This window comes from Sciurus vulgaris (assembly GCF_902686455.1).
Source record: "Sciurus vulgaris genome assembly, chromosome: 7".
NCBI classification, from domain to species: Eukaryota; Metazoa; Chordata; class Mammalia; order Rodentia; family Sciuridae; genus Sciurus; species Sciurus vulgaris.
This window is the reverse complement of record NC_136467.1, coordinates 2,183,674-2,201,712: the sequence shown is the minus strand read 5'-3', so window position 1 is coordinate 2,201,712 and position 18,039 is coordinate 2,183,674. Positions and strand designations below refer to the sequence as shown.

The window sequence follows — 18,039 nt, the reverse complement described above, 5'->3', positions numbered from 1 at the left end:
GTCCAGGCAGAGCTGCCCCACCAGCATGCATGCTGTGCATTCCCTGGAAGATTTTTTTCCAGGCCTTGGACTTCCTGGGTGTTATTTACACTCAATCAAAACACTCCTTGGTGGGCGAAGGATGTGACACTGAGCCTCAGGGAGAAACCTTGCACTGTTTCCCAAGGCTGCCAGCAACAAGGGGCAGGGCTGGGGAAGCCCACCCAGGGCCTTGCTGCAGCACCCGGCTGGTCCTCTGGGTCAGCTGACGGCCTTAGGGCTTTGTGGAGGAGCAGGGCCACTCCACAGTGGCCAGTCGGGCTCAGCGCCACTACAGAGCCCCTGCACCTCCAGCCATGTCTGGCTCCAATCCTCAGGCTCAGGCAATCCTGCTGCTTGCTGCTGCCCAGGACTTGGTGCTTGGTGAAGGGCAGTGAAATCCAAATGTGCCAACTGGGGAGAGGCTTCAGAGCAACAGACATGTACTGAAATCCACTGTTGTCAGGCTGTGCCGGGCCCTGAGGACAGGAGGTGACGAGGCACTCCCTCACCCCTGGGAGCTGAGAGTGAGAAGCCTGATGTAGACTTGAACACACAGCCCAGACCCTAACGCAGCTGAGAGAGATCACAGAAGGGGCAGAGGGCACAGAGGCAGGGCAGAACTGCAAAGAGAGGGGGGAGGGAGGATGGGGAGGCGGAACTAGAGAGGGGGAGGGGGAGGAGGAGTGGAGGGGAGGACCATGTTTCCTTAGGGACGCTGTTTCCCTCCCGAACCTGGATATGTGGCTGCACTTACCCTGCCCCGCTCAGGCTACTCCAGTGTGGCCCTGGCACAGAGCACCTGTGGAGTGTGGCTGTGGACCTGAGTCTCTGGCTCTTGCCTGGAGCCTAGTGGGTGTGTGGCTGCATGCAACTCCATGGTCACCTAGCACTCTGGGCAAGTCCTGACCACTCCTGGACCCCGGTTCCCTCAAGCATAGAGTGAGGGGGATAGCAGAGACCCTTTTGTTCCCTTTTGGTTCCTGCACATCATCCTTAGGAATCAAGACCTCCTAAAGCCTTAGTCCCTAGTCTCTAAGACCCTATGGGCTCAACCCCACACCACCCTGAAGACTCACAGCAGCACAGATGCCAGTTGCCACCTGGGCTGGGATTTTGCAACACAGCATATCAGACACAACCTCTGAGTTTCGGATGCTTCATGGAGCTGGGGCCAGGAGGGAGCAGAACTAGATGGCTCCTGCCTCCGATAGTGAGTGAGTGTTGAGTGGAAATCCCAGCCGTCACCCACTGCCCTCAGCATTCAGGTAGCCGGCACTTGCACGGCCTTCATTACAGACGATCGTTCCCCTTCGTTGCTCTTCCCCTCGGTCCCCACAATGTGGTGTGACTGTCGGTTCATCCGCTCAGATGAGCAGGCCAGCACAGAAAGACTGAACAAGTCACGGGCCTGAAAAGTGATGGACAGTGGAGTTAGGAAGAGACATGACCCCTTCCAAGACCCCAGAGCTGACACGGACCCAGGAGTTCAGCACCAGACGTGCCCTTCCTGTCTTCTGGGATGGGCATCCCTAGCCCTCATCAGAGCTAGGGGTCCCAGAAGACCACACACACACCCGCCCCGGCTGCCAGTTGCCTGCTAGGAGGCCATTCTCCTCTGACACCAGCCCCGAAGTCACTGAGGACGCAGTGGCAAGGACCCAGACCACTATGGGAGGCCCCAGTAAGAGGTGGAGCCGACGGTGGGCCTGGGGCCCTCCTGGCGCCGCTCTCAGCGCTGAGCAAGGCTTCCTGAGTGCCCTTCTCCTTCCTGGCGTTCCTCCAGCGTTGAGAGACCCTCCCTGCCAAGCCCTGGAGAGACCTAAGTAGCTAACTCATAGTCCTTGCCCTCAGGATCCCAGGCTGCACGGAGAGGAGGGGAGTAGGCTTCACAATACGGGTACGTGCCGCCCCGCACGCATGCCAGTAAGCGCCACGCTGCAGGAGAGCAGGCCCTCCCATCTGCAGGGCAGGACCAGCCAGGGAAGCCACGCCTCTGGGCGCCTTTCCTCCAACCAAGGAGTCTTACGGGTGGCAGGGCCCGTGAGGGTAAGGTCTCATGGCTTGTCCCCAGGGACTGTGCGCTCAAGTGGGAGTCCATCTCACCGCTGGGCTCCACTGTGGCCTTGGACCGCAGCCAGCACTAAGGCTATAGGTTCACAGAAGGCTGTGCCTTTAACGGGGTCCAGCACCAGGTCCCAGGAAGCCAACAAGCGCCACAGATCGAATGTCATGCCAGAAACAGTCTGAGCAGCCTGCGGCACGTGCTCCCTGCCAGTCAAGCTCTGCGTACTGAGCACACAGAGTCAGAGGAGCCAGGCCCGCGGCCTCCTGCCCGCCAGCTCCCGCCCGTCGTGATGGCAGCAGGAGAGTCTCCAGCTCCTTGATCAAGGTGCCTGCCGCGGAAGCAGGTGGCAAGCTCTGATCTGCAGAGTTCGGATGAGTCCCGTAAACTGCCCACAGGGTGTTTCCTCTCCCTGCAGGTGCTCAGCATTTGCCTTTGACTGAAGGCGCAGCTCGCCGGGCATCTGCCTCCTCCACCCAGCACGGCAGAGCCACCCAGAGGGATGCTGGGGCTTGCATGGAACTTGCTCATCGCCACAGGGGTGCAGACAGGGAAGCAGGAGCAGGGGTCCTGTCAGAAGTCCGGCCAGGGCCGCAGGCCTCCTGCGAGCCCTTCCTCCCGTCCACGCTCCAGAAGAGGATCCGCGGCCCCACTGTGGCTCAGCAAGCCCCCCGCGCCCGGGGCAGCCGCTGCCACAGCTCTTTAGTGACCTGCTCCTGGCTTCACACTCGCCCTCTGATCAGGTGCAAAGTCGGCCTACTTTAACTTCACACCTCAAGTTACTCATGGATTTTAGTCACAGCCCTAAGTGATGGGAACCCATCACACCCTACAGTCATCCGGAGCCCCAAACCCTCTCTCTGCACTTTCACTGTGGCCTCGGGCTCCTGCAGCCACCGTCTCCTGCCTGGAGGGTCCCTCTGGTCAGGGAAGCCTGGTGCACTGGCCATGGTGCTCTCCCTGGATGCCAGCCCCCTCATCCTGTGGCCCTGGGCAGCCCTGCTCACCAAGTTCTCTCCCAAGAGCCCCACGGGCCCCCCTGAACAAATAAAGGACCACATTTTAAATGTGAAGTCGGCCCAGTGGCTGTTGGTGAGGGTTTGTCTTTCCTCCGAGTGTTCTCTGGTGGGTTTCCAGCCTGTAGAGATACCCACCTGAACACTGCCGAAGCAGAAACTCGGTGAGTGCCACCAGGTTCTCACCTAAGTTGGGTTTTCCAAAGGGGACACTTCCAGCTGGTTCAAAATGTAAAACAAGGTCACACATGGCCGGTCTCTCTCCCATGCTGACCCCAGCCAACTCTCCTCGGGGTCCACACGGGTCTTTCCAGAGATGCTTTGATACATACAATGAATGCACAGACGTCACATAAAACCTAGAAGAGGGAAAACAAGAATCACCTGCAGGCCTCACAACCCAGGAGGAAAGCCACATCTGAGAGCAAGCTTCGGCCTTTCCCAGAACTGAGTGTTTCTTCCAACTTGCTGGGCGTTGCTGGGCCAGGCCTTTTGTGCCCACCCGCGCAGCGTGCTGGTCATGAAAGGGAAAAGTGTGCTCTCCAGGTGGCCGGTGGAAGCATGGCCTCCGCCTGCCTCCCTGATAGGAGGTCTGGGATGTTTATGGTGGAGGCCTGGGGAAAGGGCACTGGAGGCCAGGAGGCAGTGGTAACCAAACACCAGTGGCCGGGACACGGGCACAGGTGCCACTCATGGCCAACCGACCCTTGGTGACGATCTCCACGCGTAACGAGGAGCGGAGACGGCAGCTATAGCCGCGAGCAGGTGCTGTCTCGGCGTTGGCAAGCTACGCTCTGCAGAGAGACCCACCTCGTGTTTAACTCTCCTGTTTCTATGGCTCCTCTGGGGGAGCTGAGAGGAGGGCGAGAGAGCCCCAGCTCCACACGCCTCGCCCGCCTCCTACTCACTGTGGCGGAGGGCGAGCCTGCCTTTCGTGGTATGGTGACACCAGCGGAGGTCCCAGGGCAGAACGTCTCAGCTTCTGGAAACCTCCGTGCTCTTTCCTCTCCTTTTTCTCCCCCAAATGTTCCCAGTTCCAAAGTGTGACACTCCACACAACTGCTGCTTAGCCCAGGTGATCGAAAAAGGAGAACATCTCTGGACTCTGCCCAGGAGAGCGCTGCAGAATGCAGAGCCAGAAAGCCGCCCACCCGGCTCCACGCGCACGCACAGGGACCCCACGCTCGCTCCCAGCCTGCAGCGCTGCGTGACAGAGCCACGTCAGCTCTGTGGCAAAGAAAGGGCAGCAAGTGCTGGAAAAGTAAAGGGAGCATGTGACCAGGGAGGACCCGGCCTCCCAGTTGCAGGGGTCCACCCAACGGACGTAAATAGATCATGCAGCGTCAGAGAGAGAGCCCCACACAGCTCGCAGAGACACGCCACAGAGGAGGAGGGAGCAAATCCCAGAACTTACCTTTGTTGTATCTTTTTCAATATTTCCCTGCCTGGGTGCCTGAGTCAGTCTTTTTTTTTTTTAAGCCACAGACAACTTGACATTGAACTGTAATTTCTTCGAGCCCGTTGATCAAGGAACCTCAGTGTTATATCATTCCTCAGAGTTTTTGCAGCCCAGCTTCCCTTAAGCCAGCCAAGAATGTTAGGAAATTCAACCAGATTAATAATAAAATATCCGGATGGGCGTATAAACTTTCCCTCAGAATCCAGGTCAAGCTGTTTTGGGGTCATGAAGTTTGGCAGCATTATTGGGAAGCCAAGACCAGCATCAGACACACCAACCAAACTGGGGTGTCCACAATCAGTCACGTGTCCAGCCAGGACTCCCACGGTGACTCCTGGTCTGGTGGCTCGAGGTTCACAGCTCCTCACGGATCCCTGGCAAGTCAATCGTGAGAGCTGCAGCAGAAACAGATACTCATGAACATGTGGCCAGGGTGCTAAGCCACGCCCTGACTCCATGAGACCAGCCATGGAGGGTCCCTCCATCCCAGGAAGGGGGACCAGACCCCAGGACACGCCTCTGCCACCTGGGAGCAGTTTTGAGCTGAAACTGACCCCTCCTCTCCCTTCTTCAAGTCCCCTTCCCCACAGCCTGGATTAGAGAACTGAGTTCGTCCTTTGAGGGGAAGGTGTTGGACGGAAACCAGCTCAACTCTTTGAGACATTGCAGCAAAACTTGAATCACTTGTTTGCTGAGGAGCAGAGCCTCCTCCTTTGATTACAGCTCAGAGACTGAGATTTCCAAGCCTTTGCAGCACCAGGGGGCCAGCACTGCCCCTGCTTGGTGTGAGAGCCCCTGCAGGCCTGGGACCTGGGAAGCTGAATCCTCCGTCCCAGGAGAACTCTGCCTCCTCCACTCGCTCCCCGCTTGTTCTGGAACCAGGCAAGGGGCAAAGGACACACTGCTGCTGGGCTCGGTGCCTCCTGCCAGGTGAGGCCAGTGCAAAGTCTGTCACCCTGGCTGAGTGGGTCACAGGCCTGCCGAGATCTGTTTCTGCCAAGTCCTGAAGGCCCTGTGTGTGTTGCCAGTCTCCAGAGTGATGAGGCTGAGGGGACCCCCATCCTCACGAAGAGACCCTCCACGTATGATCCGCTCCCTGACAGCTGGCACCCTGCCTGCCTGGTATGGCCCACACCCATCAGGCAGACCGCTCCAAGTCTTTGGTGCCACAGCCTAGCACCCCCACCCCACACTCCTGACTCTGCCCCAGCTTACAGTCCGCAGCTCTTACCTGGCGGCAGCTGGGGGTGGGTGGTGGCCCTGGTGATGGGTGTGGCCGCAGGTTGGGTGCTCCAGGTGCTGTCACCTTCGTTGGACCGTGGTCTCCTCAAGGTCAGTGGCAGGAGCGTAAGGTCCAATAAAGCTGCCGATTGCATCACCTACTGCATCTGTTGGCCAGAGCAAGTCACCTGACCAATCTCAATGCCTGTGGGCAGAAGAGGAGCCAGAGGGCTCTCGCTGATCCTCCAGCTTACCACTGGTGGTCTATTGCAATATCGACCATCGCAGGTTGAAGTTTCGAACACAACGCAACGATGACAAAATGCAATTACAGATCCTGTGGAAGCCCTAGGCCCACAAGACTCGTGGAGATGAGAGGGTGAGCCTTTGGGCCCTTGCAGGGAGACACACTCAGAACGTTCATCTTCAACTGGCCATCCGAGGGGGAAGCAACCCAGATCACAGTGCAAACACATGTGCACGGAGTCCCCTGCATGTTGAAGAGACACCTTCAGGAAATGTCCTTTAGGATCATGCTTCCACGTCTGGAGGGAGTTCATGCTGCCTGGAACTCCATGCAGAAAAGTCCCACCAAGCCCCGCAGGCACGTGAGTTCGCCCTCGCGTCTTCTCATTTGGAGTCACGATGGGAACTGGACTTAGCCATACATGGGAGAAAACAGATCGATCTGCATGCCTCTAGCGCTTTGAGATTCAGCCCTGAAGCCAGACTGTGTGCCACTGTTTATTTTGGATCTTGGTTTCTGTTTGCTTCGGATCTTTAGGCAGATGTACTTTAAGTGGATAAAGAAGACCTTCTGAATAGAGGTCGGAGTTTAGGCTCTGAGACAAGGACACCTGGGTCCCAGCTCCCACGACCTGGGACGGCTGTGTGACTACTGGTGTGCTACTTCACCCCCTGACTCTTTCCTCGCTGCTCCTTTAAGGGAAGGCATCAGAACATATTTTCAGAGCAAACGTAACACTTAAGGGGTATCATCACTCAAGAAGTGACAGCCATTGAGTGGATCGGCCCAGTGGCTTGCTGATTTTATGTATCATTTTAGAAGAGCTAATTGAAATAAAGTTCACAAGATTAAGCAAACATTATGCAATCAAAGCTGACCATGTATTTGGAGAGAGAATTTTGCCTGCTCTTCTGCAACTTGCTGATATAGCATTTAAAAAGAAGATATAAACAAATAATGCTACTTATGCAAAAATTTAACCAGCATTGGCCGGATATAATTAAACTCACAGCTCCCATGCATCTGGGGCAAGACTCCGGGTGCTTCAAGAAGCTTGAAGCGTGGTGAAGACAGGCCCTCCCAGCCACCTGTACACGTGCCCAGGCAGGAGCTGCTGCAGGTGAATAGACGCTGTGGTAGAAAAGCAGAAAGGGAAGAGAACTGACAGGGAGTGGGGACCACTGCTTCTAAAACTCCTATTGCAAGATTTCAGGATCTATTCTGTCTTTTGTGGCATTGAATTTCAAATAAATTAGTCTAAGTACAAAGGCTGATTATGTGAGCAGGCGACTGGCAACGCTTCTCAAGGACATAAATGTATTTGTGAGTCCTGCCATAGGGAAGTGCCCAGGAAGACACCCTCCATGTGACCCTCAAGTCAGCGGGGCGTGGAGCTCCTGGCAGCCTGTGGCAGGAAAAGACCCCTGTGGATGGAGGACACCGAGATGCGAGAGAATGTGTGTGTATGCATGTGTGAATGTTGTGTGTGTGTGTGCGTGCATGTCGCATGTGTGCTTATATGGGCATGTTGCATGTGTGTGTGTGCATGTGCATGTGTGTGCTTGTGTAAGTGGGCATGTTGCATGTGTTCTTGTGCTGTGTGTGCATGTTGTGTGGGTGTGTATGTGCATATGTGTGCTTGTGTAAGTGGGCATGTTGCATGCATGCTTGTGTTGTGTGTATGCATGTGCATATGTTTTGTGTGTGCATGTTGTGTTTGTCATGTGTGTGCATGCTTGTGCAACTATGCATGTTGCATGTGTGTGTGCTTGTGTAAGCATGCATGTTACACATGCACTTGTATTGCCTTGTGTGTGTGCATGTGCGTGTGCTTGTGCAAGTGGGTATGTTGTGTGTGTGCATGTGTGTGCACTCCCCTCTTGCAGCCAAACTCAGTCCTCACTGACTGGGGACCTCCAGACTGGGGCACCCTGACCCCCGATGAGCTCGTGCATGGGTAGCAGCCCTGGAGCTTGTCTGGGAAGACTCCATGCCCCATGCAAGGTGAGTCCTCTCCTTGGTCCTTCAGGACAGCACTGCACTCAGCCAGCAGCTGAGGCTTCCACGCACAACGAGCAGTTGTGCATCATGCATCCCACATTGCTAGGTAACCAAAGCACACAGTACTTGCAACATAATTTTTATTTAAGCATGCATGTCTCTTTCCACTAACCTGTTGTGACTTTGTTCATTTACTGACAGAGGGCAGGAGACACACGTGCGTGTTGCTCATGGACTAGATTTAAATCTCACTAATTCCAACAGAGGCAAAGGGGTGACCTGAGCCGCACCAGAGCTGTAACTGGTGGTTACCCAGAAAGGGAAGTTAGGGCTCAGAGTAACCCACGTGGCTCAACTCGAGCCCTGAGACAGGTGCGAGCTGCCCAGGCCAGCTATTTAAGCTCCTCTCCTACACTCCGGAGTTCTCTTCAGTGCAGAAAGACGTAGCCGTCAGCAGGGGTGTTGACAAAGACATTAAATGAGCTGACCGGCGCACTCTGCTCTGACTGGCCCCAGCTTGGCCCACCTTCTCATGTGCTTCAACAACGGCCTTCTAGCCAAGTGCTGGGAGCCGAGCTGGATGGGGAGTGGTAAGGTAGATCTTTCTCTGGTGGTCCCAAGCCTGCCCAAGAGTTCAGGGAGCCAGCAGGACTCCCCTAGAGAAGGATGCTTATCCAACATGCCCCTCGTCTTCCTAAACGAGGGCAGAACTGTGAACGGGCTGAATCAGTCGGCAAGTTGAGAGGAGTCCAGCAAACCTGGAAGGTTTTTTTCTTATGGGGAGCCCTAACCTAACAAGCGTGTTGTATACTCATGCTGGCCACCCATGGAGTCCACTCAGAACCTGTGGAGAGGTCCCTCCAGGTCTCGGGAGCCAATGGTTAACTTTGGGAGATTTTCACACTCACTGTTAACCACAGCTAGGAGAAATGATGTAACTGAATTCCTTCCCATCCCTATGGCTATGCAAAAGCTAAAATGATGGTCTACCGCCGCGGGTGGTGCAGACGCGGAGAGAGGTCTCATTTTAATCCTTGTAATTTGCACAAGGTGAGGTAAGACATCACCGGGGGAGAGCATGCCAGATCTCAGGACAGCTCGTGGAGAAGATGAGCAGATTGCCTCCTGTGTGGAGTCGTGGCCGAGCTGCCCCAGATGCAGACCCAGAACTAGCAGAAGTCACCAAGAGCCTCATGTGGGATGGGGTGGGCTGCATGGACCACAGGATTCAGCTCTCTATGCTACTAGTATTTGAGATTGTGTGCTTTACACTCTCTATCAGAAAACATATGCACAAGCCAATACTGCATGTATAAATTTCTCACTCCAGGGAGCCATTTTTAAAATATTTGCCAGTACTGCTCTTCCTGGCCCGTCTCTCCCCCAACCCCCCACACTCTCTTCCCAATCTAAAAATAAATTTCCTGGTATCTGGGCAGAGAGTGATTCCAGCCAAGTTTCGAGGATCCTGGGTGAAGGAGTCATTGTGTGGCCTTGGAAATCTTCCCGAGTCTGAAAGAGACCTGTGTCATTTTGTTTGACGTGTGGGGGGCTGGGAGGGCCTTGGCGGGCAGCAGCAGGGCCTTCTGGAGGGAGCTCTTTCTCAGCTGTGGAGCCGTGGCTCTGCAGGAAGAGACTGCCCTGTGGGGCTGTGTCGGACCAGCACCCCACAATCCCGGCGATGCCATCTTTTGAAGTGGGAGCTGCAGGAAGCTGCTGGCTCACACCAGCCCACCCAGTGCCTAAAATAGTTTGGGAATCCCCTCCTGGACCTGCCTCCAGGGCGGGTTTGCGAGCTGCCCAAGAGCCAGCCTAATTTCCGTTTTCAACAATAATTATATTAACCAGCATTATTTTTCACTGTATTTACCTGAAAAGTCCCAAACAACTTCCACCTATTTGTAGAGTTTGAAGCGACAATGGAGGGTGATGACGTGTAGTAATGAGAGAGCCATTTCAACATCTAAGGCCAACTGTGCAGACCAGAGCCAAAGTAAGCACACTCTGGGGGGATTTCCAAAAGAACTTCCAAACGCTCCTGAGCCAAGTCCTACTCATCGGGTAGGTGCCCAGCCTCCCTTGGTGACCAGGCATCTGGAGCAGGGCTGTCTGGACGCACCAGAGTCACTGGTACAGCTGAGTTCTTGAACACAACTGCCTCCCTGTTCCCATAGCCGGGCTTCTCAGCCCGGAGGCCAGGAGCCCCGAGCACAGGCCCTGAGGCCCCTGCGCCCCCACAGGCTCCCAGACCAGGACCCAGGGCCTGCGCTGGCGCCTGGTCTTCTGCAGTGTGACCGCGACTTTATGCTGCCGAGCCCCAGGTGCCACTTGAGTTCTGGGATAGAAGGGCCGTAGCTCTGAGGGTCAGCGATGCGCCATCTTGAGGAAGGCCTGCTCTGCCAGCCACTCAGGCACATGGCCAGAAGGCCTGACATGGCGCCACGGTGGAGGCCACCAGGGAGCCCCCAAGGGGCAGCCACACGGCCACCCTCTCTCCTCACCCCCATGCCGCCGCGAGCCGGTTCCTGCTCACCTCACCCTCACGCGGCGGCCAGCCGTGTGCAGCGCCGTCGGGGCACAAGTGCCAAAGCTGATCCGTCAGCAGCGCCTGCCCAGGTCTTCCGGGCAGCCGCTATGCTCGGGCACCCAGAGCCGACTCGGGCCTTCGTGCGGGTCACAGCAGCTCTGCCCTGAGGCCAGCTGCAGCGCCAGCCCCAGCCCCGTGCCAGCCTCTGTAGCCTGGGGACGCTGCAGCTGCGCTCAGGCCCGTGGGTGGTTTAGCCAAGCTCTGGAAACCCTCCAGAACTCTCCGTGGGGGAAGGAAGGAACGCGCTCCCGAGGTCGCTGCAGGGGTCACAGTGGGAGGTTATTTACAGCCCCCAGAGGACGCCCAGGATTCCCCTGGGGAGGTCTGCACAGCCAAGACCTTCACAGAAAAGACAGCCAAGCCCGTGTCCTGTTCTGGGAGGAGAGAGGAGGCCTGCGTGCTGCTCGGGCTCCCGGGGGTGCCGGCCAGGAAGGCACGCAGCTCTCTGGCGGTGAGGGCAAGCGCACCTGCCCCAGGTCACAGCCTGAGGTGGAGGCACACTCTCAGACCTGCCAGCCCTCCCTGGGAAGGCCCGTGAAGCTGCCTCATGACCCACAGGTTGCACACGTGCCACACAAACATGCAACACATGCGTACACCCCCACCATGTGCAGACACACACGGTATCACCATCTCACACACACACACACACCACCACACGCTTACACACGCGGTACCACCACCTCTCATCCGTGCACATTCCATCTCATCCCAACACGCACCGTGCACACACATTCACACACAGTGTGGCTATCACTCATCCACCTTCACACACACTGGCTCCTCTGCATGTACAGCCTCCATTGCCAGCCACCCATCCCCGCGCAGGGCCCCTCCACGCCCCGCGGCTGCGTGAACAGCCAGGAGCTCCATTGACCCTGTGCGCTCCCGTGAACTGCAGCTGAGCGGTTCCGAGGGTGTTCAGCGGGTGAGGTCTTCGTGGCACCATCTCCCTGGCTCATCCAGGGAGTGGCGACAAGCCTCCCCAGCCCCCGCAGCACCCCATGAGGGTGACCATCCTCAGGGACTCCTCTTGGTGTCTTTGTTCAGAGCTAATGGAAGGAGTGGGCAGTTCAGTGACGCCAGCTCAGACAGGACAGGATGAGTGGTCCTGGGCTCTCCCCCTCCGCCCCAGTGCTGCCCCTGCCCGTCACTGTTGGGGCCAGAGTGGACAGACCGGGTTCCAGCCACTGCGGGCTGCTACTGTGCATGCTCTGACCAGCAGTTATGTCCTCCCGCACCTGCCTTTCTTCTCAGGTGCTCACAGGATAGTACGTCCACCCTGTGGCCAAAGCTGCTGGGAGGACCGGGACAAATCACCAGACATTCCAGGTGTTCAAGGTCAAGCTGCCCCACACACGAAGCCAGCAGGTGACATGAGGGAGACTCAGGCCCAAGCCTAGGGGACGGGGCCTTCAGACACATCCTGCGGAGGAGACCCATGAAGGGCAGTCCCCACGGTTCAGGGGAAGCTCCGCCGAGGAGATGTGAGCCTTGAGTGCCGCCTTTCAGAGACTCGATCTGTGCCAAGAGGAATTTACAAAAACTCAACAGCGGCCACTTCGATGTGCGGATGAAGTCAATGGTTCTGTAAGCAGCGCCCTTAGGAGAGGTGGTGAGGCAGAGTGGGCAGAGTCAGAGCCTTCCAAGCCCCTCTGGGCCCTGACATGCCATGTCCCAAGGGCTCAGGCCTGACCCCGAGGGCACACAGAGGCCAAGGTTGAAGAGGTGCTTCAGTGTCACATGGTGCTGTGCAAGGCAGTGAAGGTGACGCCCACACTAGCTCCCAGGTGCTGGAGTCAGGAGCCGGCAAGGGGAGGGCGGGAACAGCACCTCAGAGGGAGAGGGCCCTGTCCAGTGGGGCGACCAGGACTTGGCACAGGTCTGGAATCACAGCAGAGCTGCCTCGGGTAGCCTGTGCCATTGATGTCCTTCACCCTCCGCTACTTGTCACTTATACACACCTTAGGGCGGAGCACACTGGTGCACGCCTGTAATCCCAGCGATTCGGGCTGAAACTGGAGGATCCAAGGTCGAGGCCAGCCTCAGCAACTTAGCCAGACCCTGTGTCAAAAGCAAAGGACTGAGGACAAAGCTCAGTGGTGAAGTGCTGCTGGGTTCAGTCTCCGGCACAATAAATGCTCCTCAGTCAGCTCAGCCCCTCTAAGGAAATGCGCAGGCTGAGCGTGCCACTGTGTCCTCAGAGGGGTCCCTGCAAAGTGGGATGTCAGGGATCCAGCCTGACCCTGACTTCACACCTGCCAAGTGTCCCTGGGAGCAGGTGACATGAGAAAATAAAAAGGCAAAGGCTGTCCTTCCGTCCTGGTATGAGGAAAACACGAGCAGTGTGCACACAGCAGGCGCGGCCCATCCTGGGCCAGTCTGCCGGGCTGCTCTTCGCTGGCATTCAAGGAAGGGCAGTGACAGATCAGCCTACCCACCCCTGGGCTCCTGCCTCTGCTAGACTGTGCTAGCATTTCTGCTGCCCTGAGACTCTCAGCTGGTCTCGGCCTTTTCGTTGCAAATCCCTTCCCGTGGATGAGCTCAGCGGCCCATCTGCAGGTGCTCTGCCCGTAACCGTGAGACCCCTTCGGATGCTGAAAAAACCAATCCCGTAGCTGGATCCTGCAGCGGAGTCCACCCCAGACGGCACAGAGGACATCTCTGGAGTCAAGCCCAGCCTTCCAGACATGGGTAGCCTGGCCCACAGACACCTTGGCTCTGATGAACATGGATGCCATGAGGGGCCGGGTTCTAACAGCCGTGTCTCAGACACACAAGGACCCAGAAAAGGCCCCTGACACGGGCGGGTAAGCTTGCTCTCAGACCGAACTTCAGTGAGGACCAGAGATGATTCTAGAGTCTGCAATGAGAAGAGCACCCCAAGAGGGGGACAAGTCTCGGGGAGGCCATGGTGTGGGCAGGACAGTGGCCAGAGTCTGGGAGTGGAGCTGGAGAGCAGCTGTAGGCCCACACTCCAGCACACGTGTGTGTGTGTGCTCGTGTGCACACACTATGAATCTATGCACGTGTGTGCACCATGTGTATGTACACACCTGCACAGTTGTGTGTGTCCATGTGCAGGCACATGTGGGTGTGTATGCTCATGTGCACGCTATGAATCTGTGTACGTGTGTGCACCATGTGTATGTACACACCTGCACAGTTGTGTGTGCCCACAGGCAAGCACAATACGCAGGTCATGCCAGATTTGTGCTTCTATTTGGGGGAGTGGGGATTGAACCCAGGGTGCTTACCTGCTGGGGCACATCCAGCTCTCCTTTCTATTTTTTATTTTGAGCCAGTGTCTTGCTAAGTTTCTGAGGCTCGCCTGGAACCTGTCACTCTCCTGCCTCAGCCTCCCGAGTCCCTGGGCGTGCACCACGGTGCCAGCCCGTGTGTGCCATGCATGTCGCGTGCGTGTGGTGGCTCACGTCACTGCATGTGTACCATGTGTGCAGCGATGTGTGCATGCGTGCACAGAGCACGGCTGCCGAGTGCCCATGTGCCCGCAAACCTGGCCACTCAGGCTGCATGAGTGAGGACCGCAGAGCAAGCTGATCTGCCCTGGCCAGTGCTTCTATCTGTGTGGAAGGAGGGAGGCAACATCCTGAAGGGCACACTGCGATCTCCCTCCTGGGCTGTTCTGGGAAGAGGCCCATCTTCTGCCCCCGCCCTGCCTGCCAAGCCCCTGGGAACCCGTCCCTGTCCGCTGCTTGCAGGGTGTCAAGGACATGTGGCCTTTCAGTCTCTGTTTGATGCAACTGCTCAGTGTGAAGGAAGCACCATGGTTTGGGGGAAGCTCCTCTGAGCTCCAGCAGTTGCAGAGAGGGACCAATCACCAGGACTCTGCCCACCAGGGTTGCTTGGAGCCCAGTGCTGCCTGTCCTCTAGGGTGGAGAGCTGCCCACATAGTGGACAGGCTGGAAACGGCAGCACCTGGCCATCGAGAGCGCCAAGAGCATGTGTGTCGGGATAGGAACGTCCCTGCTTCTCGACGCACAGCTGCACAGCCCGGGGACTCTGAGCAGGGGCCCGCCTCTCCTGCACTGGGGCATGGCTGGAGGGCCCTGGGGAGCTTTGGGACGGGCTGTGGCTGGCGTCTGAAGTGGGGCTGTCCTGAGGCAGGGAGCCCTCGGCCTGGGGGTCTGACCCTCCTATGGACCTTGAGGACACTGGCTGCCTCGGGGTCTGGGGTCAGAAGTGTGGAAATCCTGCTTTTCCTTTATGTACACCTGTCTAAATTGTGCCCTTCAGGGCTCGCTTCCCCCGGGGCTGTGCTGGGGTGGGCGCTAGCTCAGTTGACCCTGCCTCCCCTCGTGGATAGGACCTAGGAAGACCCTCAGATGTGACAGGAAGCTCAGGAAGACCCACAGGGGAGTCCACCACCCCTACTTGACATCTCCTGCGTGGAATAGCCTGTGATGTTTTGCTCTTTTTGTTTACTTCCTCTGGGCCCAGGCAGGACCACAGGAGATGGTCGAGGTAATAAGCAGAAATGGCCAGACTCACATTTTTCAAGTTCTCAAGTGGGACTTGGGTGTCCAAATGCCACCCTCATCCTGCCCACAGAGCAGTGTATGGCCCAGCCTGAAGGAGGGGACACAGCCAAAGCCTGAGGATGTCAAGGGAGCAAACTAAGCCTGTGACTGTGGACAGGAATGCGGCCGCACTCCCCCAAACCCCAGAGTCAGGGCCGGGGTGGGGCAGGCAGGGCAGGGGTCGGCATTCCCTGTGCACAGCTTCCATTTGGGAGACAGCAGCATTCTGAATGGCCAGTGGGATGCTGCATAAGGCATGAGCTCAATGCCGAGGAACGGGTCCCTTAAAATCAGGGTGGCGAACTTCAGGGTGCCTGTACTGTATCACAGTGAAGTGCCCCCACTCCGTCCCCACTGCACCTGTCCAGCTGGGTGGACAAGCCCTTCCTCCCTCCAGTTGTCCTAAATCTACCTCTGGAGCGTCTCAGAGAGAACTCTTGTTCTGCGTCCTGTACATGCAGGCGTGTCCTGCCTCCACGGCCGGATTCCTCCAGTCAGTGAGATGCTGCGGGACTGCACAGGGGCAGGAGGGGGACACAGGAAGCCATAGCGTACCACACGCCTCAAAGGGCTGGATGCTGTCGCCATAGAGCAAGCATGAATGTTCGAGGAGAGATAAAGGTACCCTGATTCAAACACTGCAGAATGCATACACGCACGGAATGTCCTGTGCATCCCATAAACACGTGCAGTTTGGAGAGAGAGACAGGAAGATGCAAATGACACTCAGTTCCCTTGCTGTGTCTCTGATGCTCTACGCCAAACCCTGTGCTCTGAGCTGGGAAGCCAGGCAGCCTGAGCTTTGCACACAAGGACTCAATTAACACCTGGACGTCTGCTGGTGCCCCTGTGGCCACTACCACGTGTCGCTATAGCAGAACATGCTCTGGCTTCTGCCTTGAGGAGGGTTATTTTGAACACACTTGTTTGTCGCAGCCACGCTGTTGGTGGAGCCCAGACCACTTCTCTGCCCTCCTGGGTTTCGTCCAAGGCCGTGCACTTCCGCCCTGTTCCCAGAACCACGCTCCAGGCAGCACTCGATCACATTTATCTTCCACTGCATTTCTAGGTCAACCCAGTTCTATCCTTCAGAGCAGATGACCAGAAGGCAGTGAGCCCAGCAAAGGACAGCGCCCTGTCCCTTCCGCACGCACAGCCTTTCCCTGAGTGTTGCTGTTCTGTTTATTCCTCCCGACAGCCCCTTCTCACTCCTCATCCCTTCCTTCCTCTGACAAGCTGGGCTGGGGAAACAGCTGAGCGAAGGAATCCCGAACTGACCCGCCAGCCATTCAGCAGCACGGTTCAGGTGTCTGCAGGGTGCACAGAATGGCAGAGGGTGAAAGCTCCACCCCTGAGTCCTGGGCACTGACCTGGGATGCTCAGGGGACAGCACCTGTGGGGACAAAGGCAGACCTCACGTGACTGTAGCTGGAAGCATGGAAAGGGTGCTCTCGGCTCCCCAGGGACGATGCAGGAACCAGGGGCGTGAGGATGAGCAGCGGGGCCCAGGACTGACCAGGCACTGGGAGCCCGCCCTGCCACCTGGACCCCTCACCACAGGGCGCAGGCCCAGAGGAGGAGGGCATTCTCCCTGTCCACACTTTGAAAAGCGGTGTGTTGTGTTTCCAGAAAGCGCTGTGCTGGGCGATGACAAGCGGGAGGAGCGGGGGCACTGACAGGCAGCAGAGGGCAGGCTCCTCCTGGACATGGGCCGTCTCTGCTGTCGCTCCCAGCAGCCCTCCTTAAGGCTTCGTTCAGCCTCCACTGCAGAAGAAAGACCAGGCCAGGCAGTGGCCATGATGGACCTTGAGCCAGTCCTGGGCTTCCCTTGCTCTGCAGGTTGCCACCAGCTGTCTGTGGCCTGGCCCAGGTCACCTGTGTGCAGGAGGCGGCCCAGTGCTGTGCCCAGAGGCAGAGTCCAGTTGGTGTGTCACACCTCAACCTACACTCAACCGTCGGCCCAGAAGACCTGCACGTGGTCACAGGACACGAGGCTCATTCTCTTTTGCTCCAAGGAAACCCCTGGAGCTGAGGTCATCCTGGGAAATGGGCCTGCCCTGGTCCCCATCACTGCGCTTGACTCTGCCTCGGGGCCTCCCAGACGCCCCGTTCTTCTCCTACGATAATGCTGGTGCTCTGGCACCATCTGAGGTCTCCCACCTGCCTCTGCTCCTTTTCCTCCCAGCCGAAAATCGGAATGCCCTCCCCTGTCTTCCAAGAGGTGGTCAGAATGCTCAGCTGCCTGGCCAGCCCCTGAGCTCCATGCGGACACAGTGACGCACCGTGAGGTCTAAACCTGGTCTGGCTGGGCACTGGGGAGGCCGTGGGCAGGGGTCACACGAGCACAGTGGCCTCAGGGCAGTTTCCTGGGGGAGGCCTGCATGAAGGTTCCACAGCCTGGGGTCACTGCTCGGAAGGGGTGCCAGGGTCCTGCATCGCCTGTGGATGCTGCTGGAGGCCTGCAGAAGGTCGGAGCCGCAGACCCACCGCAGGGGGAGAGCTTGCCGTTCCAGCAGCCTTTCCTCAGCAGCCCCGGCAGGCTGTGGAGAGTAAAGCCCCTGGGCCATCTTCGGCACGTTGGGGGCTTCTCCAAGCCCGTCTATGCCTTCCTACATGGGTGGCGGGAGGATTAAGGGGTATGTGCGAGTGTGCATGGGCAAGTGTGACATTTTATACAGAGGACACAGACGTGCACGGCTCCTGACTGGCTGGTGACAGTCCATGGTTCCCGTCTGACCTCGATTCCTCATTCAAGAGTTAACTCTGCCTCCTGGATAGGCCTCAAGTTGAAAAGTGTGTATTCTTGATCTTTATGCAGATCCCATGTTTTCTTGATTCTTCGAATTTCCTTGTCCTGCCTTGATGTTTCTGAGGAATGGTGCCT

General features: G+C 57.3%; 1 long non-coding RNA gene across 2 annotated transcripts; it reads right to left on the bottom strand.

Moving 5' to 3' along the window:
• Positions 1–673: 673 nt before the first annotated feature.
• On the bottom strand, positions 674–5,816 carry LOC306666354. 2 transcript variants are annotated; one of them, XR_013765282.1, is made up of 4 exons: positions 5,113–5,816; positions 4,833–4,953; positions 3,238–3,458; positions 674–1,429 (listed from the first exon to the last, which is right to left on the bottom strand). It is a non-coding gene; the product is annotated as an uncharacterized lncRNA (long non-coding RNA). The 2 variants fall into 2 exon arrangements; XR_013765281.1 differs by having other exon boundaries at positions 4,833–5,816.
• Positions 5,817–18,039: the final 12,223 nt, after the last annotated feature.